We start from the raw sequence: 21865 nt of genomic DNA, 5'->3' as shown, positions 1-21865 counted from the left end.
CCAAAAAAAAAAAAAAAAAGGAGACAGCGAGAAAGGTCTGAAACAGATTTCCTCAAGGACAGACTGAGGTGCCTCTGTAGTAATTATATATATTTTTTGTGAGATGGATGTACTTTGTGCGGCACTGTGGCCTCTGAATGTTTCTGAGCATCACTGCAAGCCAACTTTTCACTGTGATTGAACTGTCTGGTTTCTATGTGAAGGTTCTGCAAGGGAGGTAAAAGGGAGAATAAAACTGCCACAAGGTTTAGTCCTGCAAAAAAGTCATATAACTAAAATCATCTTAAGTATTCTGAAATGCTTTCACCTTTAGAAAAATGGTAACAAACCTAAATTGAAATCCATCAGCGTTTTAAACTTTCAAAAAGATAAAACTCAAAACTGGCAGCAGAGATGTTTTTGCAAAAACATTGACTTTTAGTAAGAGGGGAAAATGTGCAAATAATAACCAGCAATTAAAATGGAATATATCATTAAGGGTGACAGGCTTCCTACTCAACAGAAGCTGCAAATATGAGATGGCTCTCTGTGTTTATGTAGAAAAAAAGGGAACTGGCAAAAAAGTTACATTGTAGATTTCAGTCAGTTCCAGTAGCCAGGGTTGGAAATCGATCATTATTCAGGCACTTAAAGTAATTTCACCATTGAGCTATCACAAGTGAATGCATACTGATGTAACTAATGTGTTTTTGGTCAGAATAAGGGAAATAACGAGAAGAAAAGGAGGTGCAGGAGAGCAAAACTAACAGAGACACAGCGACAGACAATATATCAAAACTGGAAAAAACAGAGAGAAATTGGCCGATCAATGACAGCCTATGAGCACTGTTAGCATTTCCATCCATCACATTTGATGTATGTTTGCTTTCCAGCAGTGAGTCATTGTACCACCATCCAGACCTGTGACAATACATGGTCCAATCTTGCTGATAAGATTATTATCCCATGTAATCATCTTTTTGGTTAATGTAGAGGAAAACGGAAAGCAAACATGAAGACTGAGCAATGTCAAGATGGGTTAGGTGTTTTTTTATTTTTTATATTTTGTTACTTGGTCGGTTTCATCAGTTATGGGAATTACAAGATTTACAGGTTTAGAGCATACCGCTATTAATACAAGGGAAGCACTGCACACCGGCGCGAAGCTCCCTCAATGGTACAGGTAGTCCCAAACAGGAAGGGCCAAATTTTGAGTTCACAGTGAAACAGGAAATGTCAAATGTCAAACACTTCCTGGATTGACAGACGAGATCCCATGGAATCTCGCGGGAACTCAGTGGCAAGTTCACACTGAAACGGGAAGTGCCAAATTTTGAGTCCACTGTGAAACAGGAAATGCCAAATGTTTAACACTTCCTGGCATGTGTGGAGCAAGGGCGGAGGCCAGGGTTGCACTGGACTCCCCTGAAATCTGATTGGACATAGATGATTGACATGTCACGGCACCACACGTCTAGTTGAAAAGAGCTACATTTTGAAATCAGTGGGTCACATTGACTGCTAGGTTCCTCCTGTCCAGTAGTTGGTGCTGTGTACTCACAAAAAGTTCTAATCCACCTTAGTAGAAGAAGAAAAATGTTTGCCTCAGATTTGAACTGAACATATCATTTGAACCGTGGACTAATAATGACACCAAGTTACGCTGTGTATTAGTTAGTAAATGACCGTATTTTATGCCAGAAATGAGGTCCAGGTTGTTAAAAGCAGCATTTCTCCTTTAATTTGGGTTTTTTTTTTGTATGCATTTGTCTCCAGTGATTTTTAAACAAGCAGGCAGCTCGTAAATAACCTCTTAATTTTACTGTCTGAAGAACTTAAATAACCTCTTAATTTTGCTCTCTGAGTGACACCAGGATGAAGCATTTCACTTAAAAATACACATGCCATGGAGTGTTTCTCAGCTGTACTCAAAAGTTTTGGAACACTTGGTATTTCACACATTTTAATTTGTTTATGCCATTTCAAATACAAAAAATATAAAGAATAAAAAATTCTAAAATGATCTTCCTCAAACTCAAACTGAAAGCAAATCTCTAAAACTTGATAAAACCTGTAAATAATAATCAGTTTTATTGCCAGTTTTCTTCAGACAAGTAAGGGGATGGAAACATGAACATTTCCAAGTCACTGAATATGTCTTGGACTTTATTTACATCAATTATGAAGAAATACAAACGTTTCTTTCACCAAAACATCAAATCTAGGCTTTTATCTCAAATGTACATTCTGGCAAATTGTAGCTGAATGTTCAGGTCTTATTCTTAAGTAAATCCTCATCTACACCACTTCATCAGGAAGCTGGATTTTATATTTTTTTAATAAATTTATAGCAAGTTATAAATATTTACTTTCAGTTTGAGTTTAAGTGAGATATCTTTAGATGTATTTATGTATTTATATTTGAAATGGCATAATTAAATTCGTATTCTTTGTCTTTCGGCTGTTCCCGTTAGGGGTCGCCACAGCAGATCAATCGTTTCCATCTCACCCTGTCCTCTGTATCTTCCTCTGTCACACCAACCACCTGCATGTCCTCTCTCAGCACATCCATGAACCTCCTCTTTGGTCTCCCTCTTCTCCTCCTGCCTGGTGGCTCCATCCTCAGCCCTAACCCTAACCCTATAAAGAGTGCAAATGAGTGTGGTATTGTTAGTTTTGTTTAAGAATGTTTAATTTTCAGTGTTGCTGCACTTTGTGTGAAATTATAGTCATATCGCATATCATATTAATATGACAATATTGAGATATGATAATTTGGCTATATTGTACAGCCTTACTGTCAACTAGCTGAAAACGTTGAACTTTAATTTACATCTATATTAAAAAAAAATGCTTCAAGTGGCAGGGGGTTAAGAGGGCTGTAATTGGGGGGAGGGGGTTCTGTGGGGTGGAGCCCTCAAGAAGCTAAAAGGCAAAAAAAGAAAAATGCTTTAAAAGGCAGGTGGTCTACAGAAGCTGAATTTTTTTAGCCATGCTCATGCTACCAAGAACCATTTTACTGAAAAAAACGCCTGAAGGACCAAAATGACATGGTTAGATGATGAGGAGCTTCTAGGCATCTGAAAGGCAAATAAAGAAAAAGGTGTGGGTCTGGGAGTGTGGAACCCCCCCCAGAAGCTGAAAGGTTTTAGCCATGCTAATGCTCCCCTGAAGCATTTACTTAAAAAAGTGTGAAGGACCTAAATGGCATGGTGAGATGCTGAAGTTCTTCAGTCCTTCATGTCCGTGATATATACAGGGTGGGCCAATAAAATGTTACCACTTTTTGATTGTACACAAATTTTTGAAATGAGATCTTATTCGAAAATTTTATTGACAGACTTGTAACAGAATCATCAAATTAACATTTGATACCAAAGGTTTCCCACTTTGTCTCTTGTTTCCCGCACAGTTCAATAATTGATGACATGTTCAATCCACGCTGTTGTAACATTTTATTGGCCCACCCTGTACATACTGCATTACCAGAAATTCTTATGTTGACATGTTGTGCCTAATGGGCCATTCTAAAGAAAATGCAAACCATTTATCATTGTTTTTGTGGTGAGCTTGTTCAAGTTATGTCCACGAGTGATTTCAAAACTCACAAGAAACAAGCAGGACCTTAAGTGAATGGTCATTACAAATGTTGGATTTAAAACTGCCCGTGGACTCGCTATTTGCACTCCATGTGACATTATATGCGTTTGTCCAAAAAATGAGGTGGACTTCATTGGCAAAGCTTCTGGGGAAAACCTGGTCTTGTCAGGAGAGACGGCATCCATCCCACTTTGGATGGAGCAGCTCTCATTTCTAGAAATCTGGCCAATTTTCTTAAATCCTCCAAACCGTGACTATCCAGGGTTGGGACCAGGAAGCAGAGTTGTAGTCTTACACACCTCTTTGCAGCTTCTCTCCCCCTGCCATCCCCTCATTACCCCATCCCCGTAGAGACGGTGCCTGCTCCCAGACCACCAATAACCAGCAAAAATCTATTTAAGCATAAAAATTCAAAAAGAAAAAATAATATAGCACCTTCAACTGCACCACAGACTACAACAGTTAAATGTGGTCTATTAAACATTAGATCTCTCTCTTCTAAGTCCCTGTTAGTAAATGATATAAAAATTGATCAACATATTGATTTATTCTGCCTTACAGAAACCTGGTTACAGCAGGATGAATATGTTAGTTTAAATGAGTCAGCACCCCCGAGTCACACTAACTGCCAGAATGCTCGTAGCACAGGCCGAGGCGGAGGCTTAGCAGCAATCTTCCACTCCAGCTTATTAATTAATCAAAAACTCAGACAGAGCTTTAATTCATTTGAAAGCTTGTCTCTTAGTCTTGTCCATCCAAATTGGAAGTCCCAAAAACCAGTTTTATTTGTTGTTATCTATCGTCCACCTGGTCATTACTGTGAGTTTCTCTGTGAATTTTCGGACCTTTTGTCTGACTTAGTGCTTAGCTCAGATAAGATAATTATAGTGGGCGATTTTAACATCCACACAGATGCTGAGAATGACAGCCTCAACACTGCATTTAATCTATTGTTAGACTCGATTGGCTTTGCTCAAAATGTAAATGAGTCCACCCACCACTTTAATCATACCTTAGATCTTGTTCTGACTTATGGTATGGAAATTGAAGACTTAACAGTATTCCCTGAAAACCCCCTTCTGTCTGATCATTTCTTAATAACATTTACATTTACTCTGATGGACTACCCAGCAGTGGGGAATACGTTTCATTACAGCAGAAGTCTTTCATAAAGCGCTGTAACTAGGTTTAAGGATATTATTCCTTCTTTATGTTCTCCAATGCCATATACCAACACAGGGCAAAGTAGCTACCTAAACTCTGTGAGTGAGATAGATTATCTCGTCAATAGTTTTATATCCTCATTGAGGACAACTTTGGATGCTGTAGCTCTGAAAAAGAGAGCCTTAAATCAGAAGTGCCTGACTCCGTGGTATAACTCACAAACTCGCAGCTTAAAGCAGATAACCCATAAGTTGGAGAGGAAATGACGTCTCACTAATTTAGAAGATCTTCACTTAGCCTGGAAAAAGAGTCTGTTGCTCTATAAAAAAGCCCTCCGTAAAGCTAGGACATCTTACTACTCATCACTAATTGAAGAAAATAAGAACAACCCCAGGTTTCTTTTCAGCACTGTAGCCAGGCTGACAAAGAGTCAGAGCTCTATTGAGCCGAGTATTCCCTTAACTAGTAATGTCTTCATGACTTTCTTTACTAATAAAATTTTAACTATTAGAGAAAAAATTACTCATATCCATCCCAAAGATGTATTGTTATCTTTGGCTGCTTTCAGTGATGCCAGTATTTGGTTAGACACTCTCTCCGATTGTTCTGTCTGAGTTATTTTCATTAGTTACTTCCTCCAAACCATCAACATGTCTATTAGACCCCATTCCTACCAGGCTGCTCAAGGAAGCCCTACCATTAATTAATGCTTCGATCTTAAATATGATCAATCTGTCTTTATTAGTTGGCTATGTACCACAGGCTTTTAAGGTGGCAGTAATTAAACCATTACTTAAAAAGCCATCACTTAACCCAGCTATCTTAGCTAATTATAGGCCAATCTCCAACCTTCCTTTTCTCTCAAAAATTCTTGAAAGGGTAGTTGTAAAACAGCTAACTGATCATCTGCAGAAGAATGATCTATTTGAAGAGTTTCAGTCAGGGTTTAGAATTCATCATAGTACAGAAACAGCATTTGTGAAGGTTACAAATGATCTTCTTATGGCCTCAGACAGTGGACTCATCTCCATGCTTGTTCTGTTAGACCTCAGTGCTGCTTTTGATACTGTTGACCATAAACTTTTATTACAGAGATTAGAACATGCCATAGGTATTAAAGGCACTGCACTGCGGTGGTTTCAATCATATTTATCTAATAGATTACAATTTGTTCATGTAAATGGGGAATCTTCTTCACAGACTAAGGTTAATTATGGAGTTCCACAAGGTTCTGTGCTAGGACCAATTTTATTCACTTTATACATGCTTCCCTTAGGCAGTATTATTAGACAGCATTGCTTAAATTTTCATTGTTATGCAGATGATACCCAGCTTTATCTATCCATGAAGCCAAAGGACACACAGCTTTATCTATCCATGAAGCCAAAGGACACACACCAATTAGCTAAACTGCAGGATTGTCTTACAGACATAAAGACATGGATGACCTCTAATTTCTTCTTTTAAACTCAGATAAAACTGAAGTTATTGTACTTGGCCCCACAAATCTTAGAAACATGGTGTCTAACCAGATCCTTACTCTGGATGGCATTACCCTGAGCTCTAGTAATACTGTGAGAAATCTTGGAGTCATTTTTGATCAGGATATGTCATTCAATGCACATATTAAACAAATTTGTAGGACTGCTTTTTTGCATTTGCGCAATATCTCTAAAATTAGAAATGTCTTGTCTCAGAGTGATGCTGAAAAACTAATTCATGCATTTATTTCCTCTAGGCTGGACTATTGTAATTCATTATTATCAGGTTGTCCTAAAAGTTCCCTGAAAAGCCTTCAGCTAATTCAAAATGCTGCAGCTAGAGTACTGACAAGGACTAGAAGGAGAGAGCATATTTCACCCATATTGGCCTTTTTTCATTGGCTTCCTGTTAATTCTAGAATAGAATTTAAAATTCTTCTTCTTACTTATAAGGTTTTGAATAATCAGGTCCCATCTTATCTTAGGGACCTCATAGTACCATATCACCCCAATAGAGCACTTCGCTCTCAGACTGCAGGCTTACTTGTAGTTCCTAGGGTTTGTAAGAGTAGAATGGGAGGCAGAGCCTTCAGCTTTCAGGCTCCTCTCCTCTGGAACCAGCTCCCAATTTGGATCAGGGAGACAGAGACCCTCTCTACTTTTAAGATTAGGCTTAAAACTTTCCTTTTTGCTAAATCTTATAGTTAGGGCTGGATCAGGTGACCCTGAACCATCCCTTAGTTATGCTGCTATAGACTTAGACTGCTTGGAGGTTCCCATGATGCACTGAGTGTTTCTTTCTCTTTTTGCTCTGTATGCACCACTCTGCATTTAATCATTAGTGATTGATCTCTGCTCCCCTCCACAGCATGTCTTTTTCCTGGTTCTCTCCCCTCAGCCCCAACCAGTCCCAGCAGAAGACTGCCCCTTCCTGAGCCTGGTTCTGCTGGAGGTTTCTTCCTGTTAAAAGGGAGTTTTTCCTTCCCACTGTTGCCAAGTGCTTGCTCACAGGGGCTCATTTTGACCATTGGGGTTTTTCCATAATTATTGTATGGCTTTGCCTTACAATATAAAGCGCCTTGGGGCAACAGTTTGTTGTGATTTGGCGGTATATAAATAAAATTGATTTGATTTGATTTATCATGCTACTGCTGTCAGTAGCTGTGATAGGTACACATTTGAAGCTTCATGTGTTTGCTTGTGTAATGGTGGCCAGCAGGAGGTGCTGTGCAGTTTAGTAAACTTCAATCCTCAACACCAAAGGGTGTTCTAGTGACAGATGCTACAGGCCTTGGGTTTTAGCTTTATGGTTAGAGTACCTGACTCCTAATCTGGGAATTGTGAGTTCTACCCCAGTGAAGGATGGAACAAACAGAGGTTACACCTGAATACTATTCTGCATTGACCATTTGTTATTTAATGTGTGTTGAGGGAAGAATATGAGGCAGAACATGTGGACAATTCAAAGTAGTGTGTAATTTCTAAAGACTATTTTGCTTGCAGACTGTGTGTATAAATGGTTTAATGAGTACAATTTTTTTGGTTTGCAATTTTTGCCTTTTATCTCGATTATGAATCTTATGCAGTGTTATATAAAAGAGACCCCCGGTACTTCCTGTCGATCTATATGTTTATGTGACTTGGACGCGAACCACTGACCATTAAGTAATGACTGTATGTCTCTGATACTAGGTCTCTTCAGAGGATCCTTGAGTATCAAAGAAATAGTTAATTATGGAGACACAGATGAGTAGTATCATTTGCATTTTGAGGGAACGTCAGCAACAAACGTTTGGCTATTTGATGCATTTCTCTGGACGTGATTGTATGTGATGAGGTCCCCCTCCAGATAGAGAAGGCCAATGGGATTCCCACATTTCGCCTGGTTGCAGCAGATAGATGGTTACTTTCAAAACATAGGGAAAAAAAAGTTGTCTTCCTGGGTGGTTGACAAGTTTGTGGTTTTCACAGTAAAAAAAAAACTTTCTATTTAGATTTTATGTTTTTGTGTGATTTTAGGTTCACTGTGTTAATGCAGTAGGTCAGAATGAATGAGAAACTGTAAAGTCACACAGGTGAGGTTGTGCTGAAAACAATGACACCAAACAAGGACAGGTAAACACATTCTAAAGGTAAATTATAAAAGTGAAACCAACAGTTGTCAAAAATGCCCAGTTATACCCTGGACTTCAGAAGGTTAATCTACTTGGGTAGTGATGAGAGGACAGTACTGTAATTAGCAGAAAGACTGTAAAGAGATAAAGATAAACTTTATTGATCCCACAGTGGTGAAAGCTCACTGTTACAGGAGCTCCTAAAGACAGGCAGTTTAGATTTTAAAAAATAAAGTATATACAAAAGGTAACATTTCAACATGAAATTGTAACAGATTATTACACATGTAAAATGGTATTGCATAAGTTACAGTAGCAGCATCAGTGGACTGTGTATGTTTGGTTACAGTGCAGCATGACAGTCTGATTGATGATGGAATGAAGGACCTGTGGAATGCTCCTTCTTACTCTTAGTGTGTAGCACTCTGTTGCTGAAGGCACTGCTTAAGGCACTCACAGTCTGATACAGAGGGTGGGAGGTATTATTCATGATTGTGGACAGTTTGGCCAGTCCTCCTCTCCCCTACCACCTCGATAGATTCCAAGGGAGACCCACAGACTGACTTGGCTCTTTGTATCAGCCTGTTCAGTCTGTTCCTATTGCACTCAGAGCACCCTCCTCCCCAGCAAACCACTGCATAGAAGACCACAGTGTCGTAGAAGGTCCTCAGCATTAGCCTGCACACACCAAAGGATGTGAGCCTCCTCAGCAGATATAAGACACAGACAGAGAGAGACAGACTTTCTGTGCTGTGTCTGTGTTTCTCTGTTTGCTCCTGTTAATGTCCTCTGCTCGCTCCTGTTAAATTATTTAAGATGAAAGTAGCATGTGGACACAGCATACTTTACACTACTTTCTTTGTTGACTGAGTCATCCTGTCGCTTCCGTTCCCACAGCTGTATTTTTTTAACTGCCCCCTCCCACCCAGAGCAAAGTTCTGACCACCTGCTGCTGCCAGATTTGCGTTGGGTCCCATGAGACCCGGCGGGACCCAATCCTAATGCAGCCCTCCACTCTGAGGTCCGGAGTCACCCAGAGCTTGTTGTTTGAGAAACATCAATCAATCAATCAATTTTATTTATATAGCGCCAAATCACAACAAACAGTTGCCCCAAGGCGCTTTATATTGTAAGGCAAGGCCATACAATAATTACGTAAAAACCCCAACGGTCATCACACCGCATAGTGGGTATGATAGTTTTTACACAGAAGTTTATGTATCCAGTGATAAATGTATGTATCCAACCACAGAGCTGGCCCTCCTGATCAGTTTGTCCAGACTGGATGTGTCCTTCTTGGATGTGTTGTGCCCCCAGCACATGACAGTGTAAAAGAGGATGCTGGCGACCACAGGGTGGTAGAACATACATGGGTTTCCTGCAGATGTTAAATAACCACAGCCTCCTCAGGATCTACAGTCTGCTCTGTCCCTTTCTGTACAGGTGGTTTGTGTGGAACCAGACAACAAAGCCCCTCACTAGGCTCCTGTATTCCCTGCTATCATCCTTGATGCATCCAACAATGCCTGTGTCATCTGCGAATTTCTGGATGTGACACAGCTCAGCATTGTAGCAGACGTCTGAGGTGTACAGAGTGAAGAGAAGAAGGGCCAGTACTGTGCCTTGGGGTGCTCCAGTGCTGCTGATCACAGTGTCAGACATGGTGTCCCTTAGCCTGACATACTGTGGCCTGTTGGTGAGGTAGCTGGACATCCAAGTGACCAGGCAGGGGTCCACTCGCATCCTGTTCAGTTTGTCCTGAAGCACAAGAGGCTGGATGGTGTTGAAGGTGCTCGAGAAGTCCAGGAAGAGAATACTCATTGTGTTGCTTCCCTTATCCAGGTGCCCCTAGGCTTGGTATAGTAGGTAGAGGATGGCATCCTCCACACTAACACCGGCCTGGTATGCAAACTGCAGACAGTCCTCGGCATGTTACAGCAGGGGTTTGAGGAGACTGAGGAAAAGCCGCTCCATCAGGTGTGAAGTGAGTGCCACTGGTCGGAAGTCATTCAGCTCACTAGGCAGGTTTTCTTAGGAACTGGAATGATGCATGATGTCTTCCAGAGTGTGGGCACTCTCTCCAGCTGCAGGCTAAAGGTGCCCTGACAACTGCACGACTTTGATCTGCTCACCTGCACGCACTCTGCCGTGCAGGAGAGTAAACTCATCTCAAACTCATTGTAAACCATTGTAAACTGTGCGCAGCTTCATGCATGTGTGCAAAGAAAATTTTGAAATGTTCAAAATGTCCATCATGCATTAATTACGTGTACTTCAAGTCAACATTGTGAAAACAAAAACACTGCATGTGAGTGCGAGTGATTGCATCAGTGCACCGCATCAGAGTGCAGCTCATCTGAACAATTATAATGAGGTCTTAAATCTATCATAAACATTCTTTTACAGCTGCTCATAAGAAGGAATGAACATGCAACTGTTTTACCAAGCTATTACAATATAAACATTACAAATAATACCTTTTTAGATGGTTCCAAATGTGTTCTCCACCTCATTAAGCAAGTGCGAGAAAGACAGAGAGAGAAAAGCTGCAGCTGTAGATTCCTCTGTGATTCCAGAAGTGATTCGAGGTGTTTTCAACAGCCAACTCAGAGAGAAAATAATTAATCCGCCACAAAATAATTATTTTATAGACAGTGTCCAGCGCATTAAAGTGCAGTGTCCAGCGGAACAAAGCATGGCATCCAGCTCGGAAGACAGCAGGTGGGATCGTCACGATGAAGTGTGTGCAAGTGCGTGGATCAAAGTCGTGCAAGTGTCAGGGCACCTTAAGGTTGAAGATATATTGTAGTGGTTCTTCCAGTTCAGCCGCACAGGTCTTCAGTAGTCGGGGACACACCTTGTCTGGGCTGGCTGCTTTCCGATGAAGCTTCCTCAGCTGTCCTCTGATTTGGTCCGCAGTGATGTGTGGAGGAGGTTGTGTTGACATGGTGGAGGAGGAGGAGGGAGCAGCTGCTCTGATGTCTGGGGAGAGATGTGTTGAGGGAAGAAGGACAGACGGCTGCAGTGAGAGAGAGGTTGGGTCGGGAGGGCATGAACTGGTTGAACCGGTTGAAGAAGTTGTTAAGTTTGTTCGCCTTCTCCATTGTCCCCACAACAACTCTGGACTTTGTGTTATGGCCTGTGAGGCTTTTCCCAGACCTCATGTTGTTTCCTTTAAGCCCCCTGACACTTGCATGACTTTGTTCTGCTGGATGCCATGCATTGTGCGCTGGGCGCTGTGTATATAAAATCATTTTTTCATAGTGGATTAATCATTTTCTCTCCGAGCTGGCTGTTGAAAACGGCTCTAATCGCTTTGCGAATAACAGAGGATCCCAGCAGCTGCTTTTCTCTCTCGCATGTGCGCTTAATGATGTGGAGAACGCACTGGAACCGTCTACAAGGTAAATATTTGTAATGTTTTTAATGTAATAGCTTGGTAAAACAGTTGCATGTTCATTCCTTCTTACAAGTTGCTGTAAAAGTATGTTTATGATAGATTTAACATCTCGTTATAATCGAGATAGATGAGGTGTGTTCTGATGCGGTGTGCTGACGCAATCATTCGCACCGCACGCAGTGTTTTGACTTGTTTTGGCGATGTTCAGTTGAAGTTCATGTAATAAATGCGTGATGGAGATTTTGAACATTGTAAAATTTTATTTGCTCATGTGCATGAAGTCGTGCACAGTTTACAATGGCTTACAATGAGTTTGAGACAAGTTTACTCTCATGCATAGCAGAGTGCGTGCAAGTGCGTGGATCAAAGTCATGCAAGTGTCAGGGGGCTTTTTCAGTTTCTGCTCCACCTTTCTCCTGCAGCTGTCTTTCACGCAGTGGTTCACTTCCTGCTGTGTTGTCTTCATCGCCTCCATGTCTCTGCGTCTGAAGGCTGACGTGAAGGACACATTTTTTGATGATGTCTCATATCATTGTTATGCAGATGATATCCAGCTGTCCATCTCATTTACACCTCAGAATGTTAATATGGCATCTGCCCTTCAAAACTGTTAATAATAAAAACTGTCATAAAAACTGCATGGCTGCTAACTATTTGTGGCTTAAAACAGAAAAAAACTGAAGTTCTTGTTTGTGCCCCAGATGAGTTCTTTCCTCAGTGATCATCAACATTGGCTCTCTGTCCTCTTCCATTTACTCAACAGTCTGAAATCTGGGTGTTACATTTGACGAGGCACTCAATTGTGACTCACATGTTAGCCATCTTGTTCAGTCTATCTTCTTCCATTTACTGAACATTGCCCGCCTTAGAAACATTGTGTCTCAAGCTGAGCTGGAAATGATCGTCCATGCTTTCATTTCATCACTTCTCTATTCTGCATGTCGTGATTAATCAATACAAATCGGTATCGAGACATAAACGTGCGCAATCTGAGTGCATCGAGACACTGAGACACATGCAGACTCACAGACATGGTTGGTTGTGATGAATAAAAGGTTTTTATCGAGTATCCAGGCAGTAGATTCAGTCAGATGAAGAGGAAGAGGTATCAGGTAAGGTACAGGCTGGGACGTGGTGCAAAAAATGAGCTGAGGTCATACAAACGGCGTTGAGGAATATAGCAGGCAAAAAATCAAAAAACAGGCTGAGTTTAGGATTACAGCAAGGCGGAGGTCGGAGCAAACAAGCAAGGTCAGAACACTAAGCAGCAAACAGGACATGAACAAAAGGCGAGAGAGTGAACAAAGTCAACAATCGGGCAAGGGACTGTGAGACTGTGAGGGCTTAAATACTGGTGGATTAATTAGGGCGTGAAATGAGGAACAGGTGTACGGAAGGTTCTGGAAGGGGCGTGGCTGACAAACACTAAAGCAGGTGCAAGGTTGTGAAGGGAAATGAAAGCAAAGCAGACAGGACCAAGAGGACGAAGTGGCAGGAAAAACTAACAGTGAAAAAAGTGACGTGTACAAGACAAAACAATAACTCACATGAGTGAAACAAAATGGCAAAACTAAGAAATAATGTGACGAGCTAAAAAGTGGAAAACAAGAAACCTAATGATTAGAACCAAAACCGATACATAAAAGTGAATACAATAAATATGGCAAAACAAACTCTTGGTTAAACAGAGAATAAATGATTAACAGAAAACAACACCGGTGACTACAGAATTAAGCAATGAAAGACTGAACACCTAATAAATGATAACAGAAAATAAAACCCAAGACTAATAGAACACAACAAGATAATAAGACACTGAAGATAACTAAGAAATAAAACTACAGACCACATGATCACTGAACAGAAGACCATAAGTGCATGAATGACTACAAAATAAATGATAACCAAAGAACGAGAGCATGACACAAAGAAAACCAATAAACAGAACCAAACTGAGACTAAAAGGATACAGTATAAACATATGGAAAGCAAAACCAGAAAACCACAGAAGAAATTAGGCAATGAACTCAGACAGGAACCCCGAGCTGGAGCAGAACCTGACAGGGAACAGGGGTGAATCATATTGCATCGTTGTCAGTCTACTATAGTAATTTGCTGTTCCCTGGCTTCACTATGTCTTCTCTGGATCACTTGCAAACAGTCCAGAATGCTGCTGCAAGGTTTCTTACAAAGTCAGTTCTCATGTAATATCCATTCTGTCTTCTTGCATTGGCTCCCCATTTAGTTCAAACTGCAGTTTAAAATATTGGTAATGACTTTTAGAGCTCTGCACTGTCAAATGCTTGTCTACATCAGTGAGATTTGCACCCTCATATAACAAGCAGGTCTCTGATTTTGGTCTCCTCAGACCAAAAGCTGTTGGTTGTCCCGAAGTCAAGGCTGAAGACCAAAGGAGACAGTGTGTTTGAGGATGTGGCTCCCAAACTGTGTAATGCACTACCACTGCTTCTAAGTTCTGTGTTGAAACTTTTAAAGAAAAGCTGCTTGTACAAGACCCGCTTGTACAAACTTGCTTTTAAACAGTTTGGTGTTACTGCTTTTAATTTCTGTTTCTATTTCATTTCACTGTAAAGCACTGGGATTTGATCTTGAAAGGTGCTATACAAAAACTTTACTTATTTACATATCACGCTGGTCTTGCCTGTGCTGCGCCTCCCCACTGATTTATGGGAGTTAGGCAGCGTTAGACACTACTACTCACATCCAAACCCAGTGTACTACATCTTCAAACCTGCTCTTCAGAAAACACATGGGTGACATCACGGAAGATTTATTCATTAGTTTATCGTCAAAAATCAGACATTTTTAGCAAGAACATACTGTAGTTTGTTTTCTCCATCATCAAGTTAAAGTTTTGCTTTGTTTTTCTTTTCTTATTTTTTATATCAAGTGATGTTGGATTAATTAGCCATACAGGAAATGGGCAAACAGAAGGTAACAGTTCTTTTATGTTTGTTTGTTTTTTGGCAGCCAATTAAAAATGGATAAGAGCCTGTTCTGCTTTGCTTGGTCTCCTCACAAATAACACTGTCAACAGGGGGGGTGTTAAAAAAAAAAATAAAGTTTAAAGACCTGAAGGCAAAAAAACTGAAAAACTTTGAAAACAGTGGAACTAGTTACTAGCAGTGGTGGCAGGTAAGGATATTGATTTATTTGACAAAGATGAATTTTGTTGACATTTGTCGCATGTGCATTTCAGTCCCTGGTTGGTGGAATGGAGGACATTTATAGGAAATTATGGCTGTGCTATAAAGCGCTGAAAAACACCATGGGGGAGAAGCCAGAGGGCCACAGCACACTGCTCCTCGTCTGCCGTTGGCCTCCACGAAGCCCCCTCCGCCCCGTGCAGCCTGACCATCCCCTGCCGTTATTTTGGCCAGCAGGGCTCTTAATACTTAATGTCGATGTGCCACTCAGATTCTCGGGAACACTGCAGGCCTGAGAGAGCGTGCATGCGTACATGCACAATGAGGCGTGAGCAAACAAAGGCTGCCTCTCCCTCAAATGACAGTTGACGGTGTGGTCCAGGGGGACACTGCATGTGACACTGTCCCTTTTTGTCCTCGAGCAAAGTGAAAGGATGAAAAGGATGAGGAGGCAGCGGAGGAAGACGAACAACATGCATCTGCAGGCAATATATTCAAACCAGTACGTACAAAAAGGACAGGATGACATGGGCAGGGACGAGCACGTGGTTCGCATTTTAATCTCGCAATTTAATCTCGGCAAAAGATTAAAAGCAGATGTCCTCAGATGTCTCACAACCTCTTGTTAACTTTTGGTGGAGGTGTGCTGAAAACTGCACGGCAACTGTTCATCTCCTGCAGCAAGCAGCATCTGAAAGGTCGCGTTTATTGGCCAGTTTTCAGAAACATCAAACACAATGAAAATAGCTGCAGCTACAATTCATGTTTTGTGTGTCAGTGTGATGTGTGGATTGAAGACGAGCGAGATTTTATGATAAAGCACGCTCCACAAGGCATCCATTCGTGAAAATCCATTCACATGGATTGATTTAAAATCATGGCATAAACATCTGCTCTGCTTCTCAAGTGTAACTTCTAAAAGTGGGGAAAAACACAAAATTTGGAATTCAAAATGTCAGTACCTTCAAATGTTGGCAATCTTGCTCTTTGAAGAGCCAACCCTAATGGATGTTAACAGCATGCTTTCAGTAACTGAAATATTTTTTAAAGTTGCTGAAATTTTCCACCCAAATTCTCAAATAACCACATTTATTGGAATACATTCTCCAAAATGAATAACACCTACTTTTCAATTTATCCACAGACCTCAAGAAATGTAAACAGATAAGTTTCTGTGCAATTATATAGTTTGAAAATTTGATTCCTTCTGCATCACCTGCTGGTAATACATCCAGAAACAACATCCATTTCCTGTGCACAGCTCAGAGAAGTTCCACCAGTTGATCTTTTATGAAAAGGTTATTTCATACCCAACAAATGCAGCAACTTACTAGGTACTGCAGTGCCACACAAGATTAAATCACACCATCACCCACTTTCCATGCTTCCACTTTGGGCTAGCAGTTGTGGACAAGAAGACTGACTGATTGACTATCCACATGTCATGCACCTCAACATGCCCAGCCCACATGGACACAATTAAACAATATTCTAATGTGTTGCCCGTGGGGATCCACGGGCTCTAGATTGGGTAGTGTTTATTAAATAGGTAGCTGACAGTTTTCAAGGGTGGTTAAAAAAAAAAAAAAAAAAAAAAAATGCAAAATTTCTATAATGAGCTGGAATGGTGTGAGAGTCCAGAATGTTTTTAGAACCTTAGACCTCAACAGATTTTATAGAAAGAACTCAACCCTTTTATTTCCTTGTAATTACAAAATTTGTTCATGTTAATTTACTGTCTTAATGTATTTATAAATGGTTTAGGTTCTTGTTATGATATGCACACCATTGTGATTTGGCGCTATATAAGAAAAAAGTTGATTGATTGATTGATTGATTATCATCATTATGATTATTATTTCATTTTTACTTCTATTTTGTTATTTAATTTTTAAATGGACCACAATGGAAATAAGTGTTTTCACTTTCTTGTGCCATCCATGTATTTTAACATATTTACAATTATATTATGTACTGACATTGAACTTACAAAATAAAATCACACATGCATGCTATTAATATATAGATTATTTACCATCCCCTGTTGGAATGGTGTGTTAGTCCAGAATGTAATTATCAACATTAGCTAATATCCATAGTTCTTCCAAATATATTTGTCCTATCAACTTTTTGTTTTAGCGCCAATCATCCTTGACCCAAGCATACCAAACAGCAAATGCCAGCTGTCCCCAATTGCACGCATGCAGAGATTTTTTCCACATTCTTCTGCAAGCAGGTGCTTTTAATTTTTACACATGTATAAATAGCAAAGGTGGCAGAAGACATCAAATGGAATACTCTTTTCACTCATGGCAATGACAACATGACACCTAACTAAACTGACTAAACCAATTGAACTACAAAAACACAATAAATTAATAACACTAACAACACTGTTAAATTAACATGAACCACAATAACAATATTTAAGCCTCCAAACTCCCATGGTGCATTGCAGCACAATGTCCATTGATTACTGGTTAGATAAAATTGCTTATTTCTCAAAAAAATATTTATCCTATCAACTTTGTTTTCATAGCATTCACCCTTAACCCAAAAATACATAAGCATAAAAAATGGCAAATGTCAGCTCTCCCCAGGTTCTGTGTGATCAAAGCCATACACACTCACGCATGCACATACACATGCATGCACACAGAGGCCACTTGGCTATTATAATATAGATGAGCAGTGAGCGCTTTGTACACACTGAAGGAGGAACAATGACTCAGCACACATGGTCATAAATGGCACCAGACTTCACACTGAAAATAAATAGAGTATGTCTATCTGATACTGAAAACTGTTTAGACCACAGTAGTTTCACAGGAACATACAGTGGCTTGCAAAAGTATTCAGCCACTTGGTATTTCATGCATTTCAATTTGTTTATAGCATTTCAAATACAAAAAGTAAATCAAACTTCTCAACATAAAAATGTCTAAAATTATCTACCGTAAACTCAAACTGAAAGTAAATCTCAACAACTTGATATAAATGAATTAAAAATATAAAAGCCACGATGATGGGTTGCATAAGTAATCAATCTGTGTGGAGGGTTTTATTAAAAAGAAGGACCTGAAAGCTCAGGTACAATTTGCCAGAAGGTACATCTGAGATGCAAGCCAAGATTTAATGTTTTGGTGAAAGAACATCCTCCTCTATATCACTTCATCATGAAGCTGTATAACTGGGGATACAAAATGCAAAACATGTACTATGCACAATTTTTTTCCAATCACAGCCACAGAAGCCTGTAACTTCTTCTGGGTTGTCTGGGTGTCTTGGAGGCTTTCCTCACTCTTCCTCTTGCACAGCCACTCAGTTTTTGAGAACTGTCTACTCCACATGGATTTACCACAGAGTGCCATAATGTTTGTATTTCAACATAACTGATATAACTAAAGTTCAAGACATATTCAGTGACTTGGAAATGTCCATGTATCCATCGACTGACTTGTCTGAAGAAAACTGGTAATTAAATTAATTATGTACAGGTATTATACCAAAGGGGCTGATTACTTATGCAACCCATCACATTGACTTTTATATTTTTTATTAATTTACATCAAGCTATAGAGATTTACTTTCAGTTTGAGTCTAACAAAGATAATTTTAGAAATTGTTATATTGAGAAGCCGGATTTATTTTTGTATCCGAAATGCCATAAACAAATTAAAATGCATGAAAAACCAAGGGGCTAACAACTTTTGCAAGCCACTGTATCACTGTAGGTATAAGAAGAATGGCAGTAAGTAGTACAGGAAAGTTCATAAAATGCTAAAGAAAAATTTGGGAAAATCAAATGCCGGCCAATAAACCATGAAAAAAAAAAACACTGGCAGAGATATCTTGATTATTTATTTCATATAAAACCACAATGTAACTAAAGGAAAAGTATGTTGAGAAAAAAAACTGAAAATTCTGAGTGAAATACTGCCAAAATGAGAGAAAAAGCACATTTTTAAAGAAAAATCAAAATGGTGATCCCTAAAACATCTAAAAATTCTGAAAATAAACAAATAAATATTGTAATAGTAATCAGGGCTCATATTCACAAAGGATCCTAGAATTTTCCCTTGGTAAAATAAATGTTATTCACAAAGCATCTTAGGTCTTAAGAGAGCTCCTAAGGTGAAAAAACTGGTAAGTGGAAGGAGGAGGACTTAAGAAGCCTAAAAGTGTCTCAAACAGACAATGCGGCAGAAAGGCACAGACGAAGGAGAGATATTCTCCATATGTTGAATGGCAGTGATTCAATAACATGCTACCGGCTTGATGGTGCAGGGATGTTTGTGGTTGACCTCATCACAAATGAGCTTCCTTTTGCCATCCAGCCTGGTAAAGCAATAATGCCTGAGATGAAGGTCATCACAACACTGTGATACCTGGCTACCAGAAAAAATGTAAATTGCATGTAAATTCTATAATATTCATACAATGATAAATAATCAAAGTATGCAATGTCAGCAGCCAAAGCCTAAATGGTAGCCTACAACACTCACCTGATTGAGAAGAAGTTGTCTTGTGTGCTACAATCTCCACTCCACATACCAGTGTTTCTCCCACTCATCGTTTGTGCGCAATTACCAGCATGGAGTGTAAACATAACAATAAGCTAATCAATAATTTGCATGTGAATGAGGTACGTTCAAACATTTTGAAGCTGTTTAACAATTCATTTAGTTTGCTGAGTTTCATAACCAAGTCATTAAATTATTTTCATGATTCCACATTTCTTATTACGGTTCAGGTTATATGATTGTTATATGTAACTAGGAGCATCGCATGCATTTGTTTTTGTTTTCACTTTCCCTTTATCCAGTCCAATCCAGTTTATTTATAGAGCACATTTAAAAACAACAAAATTGACCAAAGCACTGTACAAAGACATAAAATAATAAATAATAAATAAATAATCACACGATAAATAACAGTGGCAACAATAAAAGTTTTTAAAACAGTAAATCATCAACCCTCTAGTGAAATCCAAAGAAAACAAGTATGTTTTAAGACGAGATTTAAAAACTAGAGGTGATTCCGCCTGCCTGATACAGAGAGGCAGGTCATTCCACAATCTGGGACCAACAACAGAGAAAGCTCTATCACTTCTACGTTTGAGTTTGGTCTGAGGAACTATGAGCAGAGCTTGATCTCGTGACCTAAGAGAACGTGATGGGGAATAAGACACGAGCAGGTCAGACAGATACCGTGGAGCAAGATCATTAAGACATTTAAAAACAAACAATAAAATTTTAAAATCAATACGATAGCAAACAGGCAGCCAGTGAAGGGAAAAAAAGAACGGGTTGAACATGGTCACACCTCCGGGATCCAGTCAAAAGATGGGCTGCAGCATTCTGGACCAGCTGCAGCCGTGCAAGTGAGGCCTGGCTAATACCAGCGTACAGTGCATTACAATAATCCAGCCGAGTCATAACAAAAGCATGGCTTAAAATCTCCAAGTGATGCCTTGAAAGTGAGGACTTAATCTTAGCTACCTGCCTCAAATGAAAGAAACGTGCCTTCACAACAGCACTGATTTATTTATCAGGCCTAAAATCTTCATCCATTCTCACACCAAGGTTGCAAACAGTAGATTTAATACACTGTGTCAATGGTCCAAGGTTTATTGAACCACAACTACCTGCTTTACTTGGCCCGACCAGAAGAACTTCAGTTTTCTTTTCATTAAAGAGTAGGAAGTTTGGAGAACATCCAGTCTTTAATGTTCTCAATGCACTCTAGAAGTTGACTGGCACCAAAAGCATTCTCACACTTTAAGGGCACATAGATTTGACTGTCATCAGCATAAAGGTGAAATGACACCCCAAATCTATGAAAAACTGATCCCAGCGGAAGCAAATACAATGAAAAAAGAAGTGGGCCAAGAATGGACCCTTGTGGGACACTACATGACAGAGGAGCTGTGGAGGAAACAAAATCTCTAAGGCTTACACAAAACTCCTATCCGTTAAGTAGGATCTGTACCATTCTAGAGCATAGCCCTGAATGCCGACCACATTCTTAAGGTAATCCATGAGGATCTTGTGATCCACTGTGTCGAACGCAGCGGTCAGATCCACCAACACCAAAACAACAGTGTGACCAGAATCAGTGGACACCAACATGTCATTAAAAACCCTCATCAAAGCTGACTCAGTACTATGAAAATTCTTAAAACCTGATTGAAAGACCTCAGGGCTCTCATGCTCATCTAAAAAAGCATTCAACTGATTAAAAACAATTTTTTCCAACACTTTTGACAAAAATGGTAATTTTGAAATAGGGCGAAAGTTGGATAGATCACTAGGATCAAGACCAGCCTTCCTTATTAACGGGTGAACAATCGCATGTTTCAGGCTAGCAGGCACTACCCCATTTATCAAGCTTCCATTGACACAGTGTAGGACAGAGGAAGCCGTTGTGGGAAACACTTCTTTGAACAGATGCGGAGGAATAGGATCACTGGGTGAGCCAGCAGGCTTCATCTGACACATCACTTTTTCTAAACAGGAGAGTGTCACAGGCTCAAACTGATACAACACAGCTTTACAAGTGACAGAATCAAACACATCAACAGATGGAGGGCTAATAAAGGCCCTAGTTGACACAACCTTGTTAATGACAAAATTTAAGAAGTTTTCACACGCCACAGGTGAGGAACATTAAGAGCCATATTCACCACATTAAAAAGAACAAGGGTTGTGTCTATTAGCTGTAACCATATCAGCAAAATATAGAGCCTTAGCAGATTTTACACATTTCTGATAGCTGGACCAACAGTCCTTTAACATTTGAAAGGAACTTTGCAGCTTATCCTTTTTCCATTTTTGCTCAGCTCTCCTGCACTCGCGTCTTGCAGCACGAGTAGATTCATTTAGCCAAGGCTCAGATCTGGGTTTGGGGCGTCTCATTTTAAATGGAGCCACACGATCGAGAATAGACTCACAGGTAGAG

This window comes from Thalassophryne amazonica, chromosome 9 (assembly GCF_902500255.1).
Source record: "Thalassophryne amazonica chromosome 9, fThaAma1.1, whole genome shotgun sequence".
NCBI lineage: Eukaryota > Metazoa > Chordata > Actinopteri > Batrachoidiformes > Batrachoididae > Thalassophryne > Thalassophryne amazonica.
This window is presented reverse-complemented; position numbering follows the sequence as displayed.